The following is a 7,394-nucleotide window of genomic DNA, read 5'->3' as shown; positions in this document are numbered from 1 at the left end:
TACTTTTCCGTCTTTCTTAGGCACGGGCACAATATTGGCCACCCATTGAGGATATGTAGAAGTCACCAGAAACCCCGCATCAATTTGCTTCTGAATTTCTTCTTTGATTTTCACTGCCATATCAGGATGAGTTCTTCTGAGCTTCTGCTTCACAGGCACACACTCAAGCTTCAAAGGTAGGAAATGTTGCACGATATCAGTATCCAGACCAGGCATGTCTTCATATATCTAGGCAAAGACGTCGACGTATTCTCGTAGAAACTCAATCAACCCCTTCTTAACAGATTTTTCCAGGAGTGCCCTAATCTTCACCTCACGAATACAATCTTCAGACCCCAAGTTGACTGTTTCCAGATTCTCAAGATGTGGCTGAATGATCTTCTCTTCATGCTCAAGCAGGCAGGTAATCTCGTCAGGAATCTCTTCAACATTATCTTCTTCGGCCTCAAATACAGGGAACTCAAAGTTCGGAGATGGTGTTGGATCATTATGTTCAATGGGTTTGATCAACCTGCATAATGGTTTTGGATATAAAAGAGATTTTAGAATTCAAACAAGGAAAATCATTATGCAGATGAAAAGATTGATTTTATTCTATTTTTAAGGTTTTATGTGATCACCAATTTCATGCAAAAACGCAAAAAGTGAAAATAATTGGAAAAACAAACATTTAACATGAATTTATTGAATGAATATCATTATATTTATGGGCCAACAATGTCATCACTCCTCCTTTTGGCATGGGAGAAGGGTTTTTGAACAAAAAGTGGACATTACGTTGACTTATGGACAACTGTTGGAACATCAACAGCGACCCAGTTATTGCAGACCCCTCGAGGGATGACAAAGTTGCCAGAATCCTCCTCTGCATCCTCTTCCACAATGTGAAATTCTGGTGTAGTCAGAATTCAGATGTTCTACTCCAAGTCATGACATCTGATCTAACATTGTAACTAATACAGTAAGACAGTTATTAACCACAGTACTAATACGCACACGTTCACAGATGTCACGAAATATCATTCTATGTCACCCTAGAATGGATGAACACCTGGTTCTGTGCATCAGGATGAAAGACTCAACAGAGATCAATCCTAGCACTCACTTCTGTTGCTTTCTAACACAGTTATCAGCATGATGTCTTACTGTTGATTTTGGACATCATCTGTTACATTGTTCCAGTGTGTTTGTCTTTTACTTGTACTTCCTGAATTAAAGGTTGAACACGTTAATCTAATTTCCACTTATTAGATTGCTAACAACTAGGCTATTTGTTAGGTTCATTAATTGTAGGTTCGTAGTTGGTTTCCTGGATTTTAGCTCAGCTGTTGAATCCCTGAAGAATAGCCTGAGAAAAATACTGAAACAGAAAAACCAATCATCCTACACTTTAGCACATGCTGTTGGGAATGAATGTCACAACATTCAGTTCGACAGCCAGAACATATGCTGATTCTGTTATGTTCCTGGAAACGGATTGTGCTAAGTTTGCAGTACTGTAAAAGACCAACTTGTCTCTACTTCAGTATCAGCTTTCAGTATCAACTGTCAAAACATCCAGTTTGACAGTTTCACAATGATCCTTCGGCCAGGTCTGTTATCCTTGAAAAGAACACACTTAAATAAATACTGAACTGAAATTAACCTGCTTATTATTCAGTATAAGTTGTCACTGATGAATGTTACAACATTCTGATTGACATTCAACCAGAAGGCTATATACCAGATCTGTTATCATCTTGATAAGCTGACTGGAATACCAGCTGAGTTATGACAGTAATAAAAACACATGCAGAAGGAAAACAAACACAGGAAATTGTTAACCCAGTTCAGTCCAACATGACCTACATCTGGGGGCTACCAAGCCAGGAAGAAGATCCACTATTAGCAGTATTAATTCAGAGTTAAACTCCCCCGTTTACAACTCTTCACTTAATCCCTACCCAATGCAATCTATACCTAGGAACTCCTAGATAGAAACCTCCAGTTTCCATTCCTATCACTACAAATACAATGTAATGTTAACACACCTTGAACTTGCTTCACAACTTCATTCAAGAACAAAATCACTCTTGCCTACAGGCTTTGAGTTACAAATACTCTCAGCTTTGACCACTGAGAAACACATCGTAACCTTCCTACATATTGGGAGGTTTACCTCACACACACCCCTAAAAATTCATTCTAAGAGGCTTACAAAAACTAGGTTACAATGTGTTATTTATAACCTAATCACCCAACTGGATTTGGGCCTTCAGAAATCGCAGCAAACTTGTTCTTTGCTGTTACAAATACAACAGAAAATTTCGTCTACAAACAAGGTCTTCAATCCTAAAATCTCTCCATATATATCTCCTTATTTTGAGCCTATATATCTTCTGATTGAGTCTTTAAGACCTCCACATGGGAGTTACGATATTCACCAAATATCCTTACTAATCCCAAAATATATACTGAATTAATTAATTCAGTTTTCTACACATGTGCGATGTCACAGGCATGATGTCGTGACATCGTACATGACATGTTGGTCCAGATGTTGAACTTCTTCAACCCAACATATTAAAACAACAGAGATGATTACATTATTTGTTTTACAAAATTAATGCCAATCCTAAGGTATTAACAATCTCCCCCTTTGGCAAGTTTTAGCTAAAACAAATAAACTTTGCACTGGAAAAAACATCCCAATATGGGTATGCTCTTCATCTCTGTCAATGACTCCACCACCACAAACACAAAAGTTGATGTACATGAGGAAGTAGAGGTACAAGAATCAGTTGTACCAGAACCCTTCCCCTCAACAGGAGAGCTTCCTGAAGAGTATGTAATGCTGAGTACATAGATAATGTAACTCAGATCACAAGACACAATTGTCCTCTTAACTCAGATCACAAGACACAAGTGATATACCCAGTTGGTGGATTTTGTGCCTGACACCAACTTCTGTTTGCTACCACAGTTAGCTTGCTTCTGGTACATTCTCAACCCCAAGACTGTATTTCTCTCCCCCTTTTTAGCTAAACATTTGTAAAGGCACCCCTCACAAAACCAGATCCAGGCGCAGCTTGCCCAAACCTTAACATACCCCATGATTCTGAGGGAATGGAGTGTTTCTCTTGTGAGAAGAAGAGGGCTATTACATCCTTTAAATAGTCCAGCCCGTGCTTAGGAATTAACAGTAGGAATTAATGCTTGGTCAAGATTCATTAATTTTTTCTGAGAAACAGTCAGAGAATCACCAACAAAATCTCAGACTATCTCTGAATACCTTTTATAGCTCTTGACTGTTTCTTTTCCAAAACAGCAGTTCCAGTGCATGAAGACTATTCCATATATGCAGTTAGACACGTTGCACGCGATGTCTTAACATTCCACGCGGCTTTTTCCTGCATTCGGCCAGTATTCAACATTTCCCAAGGTTCCTGTCATACCTCCAGTAGAGACTTGACATCTGGCACTGCTACAGTCAAATTCCCACACTTCAGCAGATGGTTACTCCCCCTATACCACACAGCTGTAGCCATCAGGCTTATTCTGATTTATCATAATTTGACACAACACCCTTATAATTCCTAATGACTTTAAGACTCAGAAGGAATTTATAGCATTGTCCAGGGCAATGTCACGACATCCGGTCAGACATTCTTCTGCTCACTCAGCCTTGACATACATCACAGCATCCTGATAGCTGACAAGGTGCCATATCTGGTTATCTGAGAATACGTAGACCACAAACTTGATGATTTCTTGCAGCACACAGACAGAACTCCCCCTGTCATGAACAACCCACTCTCCTCTTGAAACTTGGAGATCACACATGGGCATATCCAACATCCCAAAGTTGGACCTTCACATACTTCCTGATTCAAAGAGAATCCAGACCACTTGATGAATGGAAAACATAAGACGCATCTTCATGTCTTCAAGAGCACACCCTCTGTTCAACCCTCTTAGCTGAACACATTCATATTCTGTGTCAATCTCTCTTCTAACCAGAACAGAAGACCACTTCACAAGATGTTCTAACATCAGCTGGGACATCCTTCATAACAAGACAAGGCACACCATCTGATAGTCTTCAGATATCACTGAGTCACCGGGTTAATCAAGAAGAACCCAGACATACATTGGGACATATACATTTTCATCCCATTACAAGAGATAATCTTCCATAGATAGCTCAGAACTCCTACCACAAGCTCCAAGAGATGACTAGAAGACACCTCTTTTTGTCTTCAACTTGCTACTTTTCTGCTCAAAAGTAATTTATCTCAGACTTTCCTCAAGAATAATCAACTGCCATATGTAGATTATCTTGATTCTTCGAACTCACTTCTGAGATAGACCAAATGCCATTGGTTGATTATCTCCTTCATGAATCCTCATATGAAAAAAATCAAATTCCATTCTTTGACCTCTCCACGTTTATCAGACCTCTCCCAAAGATATTCTGACCTTCCAAGTGAGACTTGAACTTCAAGCTACATGTTGAACAGAACTTAGATTTTCTGAGACATGAACATGTAACATCCTTTCTATCCAGCAACTCCAAAGGACTGCAACGAGAACGACCTTTTTGAAGTATCCAATCTACAACCCTGTAGGCCCTTCTATCTCAAGTTGATGTGTCACTTCACCAACTAAGAATCTGATGTTGAACCAAATGTCACAACATTGTGTTTTGACATCCAGCTGTTGAATTCAGCTCCTTCTTCTGCCACTTGAAAGAACTTCCTCCCTTCACAAAACAAGAGTTCAATGTTCTCATAGACTTGATTGTGGAACCAAGTTTGAGTAAACAACCTCCATCCTGCAGGTTAGCAGTTAAGTCATCCAAGCTAACACCTTGATGAATCCCTGCTTCTTCTCCAAAGACATCAGACACTCTGATGCATGAGTCTTCAGAAGGACCAGTTAGAAACTAACCCTTCAGCTATACCAAGGATTCCACATCCTAAAGCAAGGCTGTTTCCATGATGTCAAGACTGCTGCCACTTGTTCTTAACTCCACAGTGTGCATAAGCTAATGCACTTCCTTACCTATATCAGAAATAAACTGATCCAAGTAACCACCATCAAGACTATGATGTCTTCTTCTTCTTGTACATACCAAGGCTGAACATGTTTCTTGCCAGGAAACCTTTTCAGAGATCATCTGCTTTTGCTGCCACCAAAGAGATAGATCATAAGCCAATGTACTATCCTTCCTGTGATTCTGCACAGGGTCTTGAAGAAGAGATGTTCCAACATTTTTAAGAACATCAGTTATCTTGAGCTCCAAGGATAATCAATTAAATACTTGTACTTGGCACAAGTAGACATTGATCTTAAATCCTTTCCCAATTATCCTTTCAGATACTTCCACCATGAGAATACTTTGAGAGTACTCTTCTTGTGTCAACATCTTCTGTTTGCAAGCACTTCAACAACCAGATTAGATTCACCCTTAGGAATGAGAGAGATGAATCCTTCCTTGCAAATGTGTCACACAACAACCCGACCCCATGTGACACAGATCAACAGCCAACCAGACCCTAGGCTGACCAAATGTGAGGAGGTTAACCAAAACTCCCCCTCAAATTAACAATCATGGAAGCTTCACACCAATATCCATGCATTGTACAGACATGTCTCAACATGACATAAACCATCCCTACCGGTGGCACCTAACTCTATGAGTTATACCTATACATACTCCAATCACACCAATCAGACTTCAGCTGACCATAAGTACTAGTGAAAGACATCAACACCAGTCCATAGTAGATATGCATTGCCAGAGCACACTACCTCAACCAAACTCTGAATCGTCATATTCTCACTCCTTGAAAGAACTGCCACTTCTGAACGTGGTGTTTGAACAACAAGATTCATGGTTCCAATCCTCTTAAATGATATAGTAATCAGGTTACCCCAATATTGACTTCTAACATTCAGGGGACTTGTCTTCCACCACTACATAGTACTTCAGGGAACAACTATCCCACCCTGATCAATCTACAGGAGTAAGACAACCAGCAGGAAGTTGCACAATGTCACACTTCAACCAGCTCCACTTCTAGAGATCAGACTTCTATGGGTGACCATCTTGAGCACACACCCGGTTGACCCTGCCCTTGTCACCTGAGCACACACAGATGTCTCCTCTTCCAGGTCAGGAGTAGGTTCCAAACAAGAGTATCCCTTTGTTTGACACCTAAAAACATCTGTTCTTCAACCAGCAGCTGCATACTTGTTGAACAACATGTTCTAACATCACATAGAACATTGGTTCCACCTCCTTGGAACAAACCCTCCTTGAGAGTCTTCAAGGTCTTCATATACACTACCCAAGAGTGTAAAAGAATCAGTGATCAGGTGATTCTTACCATCCTGACGTGAGAACATCATGATGAGTGGACTTGAGGGGACTCACGTATCTTTGACATCTTCAGAGGTTATGATGACGTCTTGAATACAGCAGCCTTTCATCCACATGAGGGGAAACTACATCAGAGTTTGAGTTTTGCCAGGTATTATGCAGCGGAAATCATAATACAACTCAACCAGTAAACACACACTTTATCAGATCAGCCTCCAAGACGATACCAAGCTTGAATGTTATTCAATACTGGCACAGCTGTTCCACACACAGGCCAATTGCCAACCTCCAGAGACAGGTACACACCATTCCTGTCATGAACAGTCCATCCACCTACTTCAAGGGACCATTCAGGGAAAATACAGAGCCTTTCACAGGTTCCAACATCAGTACTAACATAACTTCTTGCCAGATACCAGAAAGTATCAGCCATGGATCTCATCCAGAAACAGAACAGGATGCCTGCTCTGATACCAATTGAAATTCTGGTGTAGTCAGAATTGAGATGTTCTACTCCAAGTCATGACATCTGATCTAACATTGTAACTAATACACCAAGACAGTTATTAACCACAGTACTAATATCCACACGTTCACAGATGTCACGACATCTCATTCTATGTCACCCTAGAATGGATGAACACCTGGTTCTGTGCATCAGGAAGAAAGACTCAACAGAGATCAATCCTAGCACTCACTTCTGTTGCTTTCTTACACAGTTATCAGCATGATGTCTTACTGTTGATTTTGGACATCATCTGTTACATTGTTCCAGTGTGTTTGTCTTTTACTTGTACTTCCTGAATTAAAGGTTGAACACGTTAATCTAATTTCCACTTATTAGATTGCTAACAACTAGGCTATTTGTTAGGTTCATTAATTGTAGGTTCGTAGTTGGTTTCCTGGATTTTAGCTCAGCTGTTGAATCCCTGAAGAATAGCCTAAGAAAAATACTGAAACAGAAAAACCAATCATCCTACACTTTAGCACATGCTGTTGGGAATGAATGTCACAACATTCAGTTCGACAG

This window comes from Lathyrus oleraceus, chromosome 2 (assembly GCF_024323335.1).
Source record: "Lathyrus oleraceus cultivar Zhongwan6 chromosome 2, CAAS_Psat_ZW6_1.0, whole genome shotgun sequence".
Classification (NCBI taxonomy): Eukaryota; Viridiplantae; Streptophyta; class Magnoliopsida; order Fabales; family Fabaceae; genus Lathyrus; species Lathyrus oleraceus.
Note: the sequence above shows the minus strand (reverse complement) of the source record.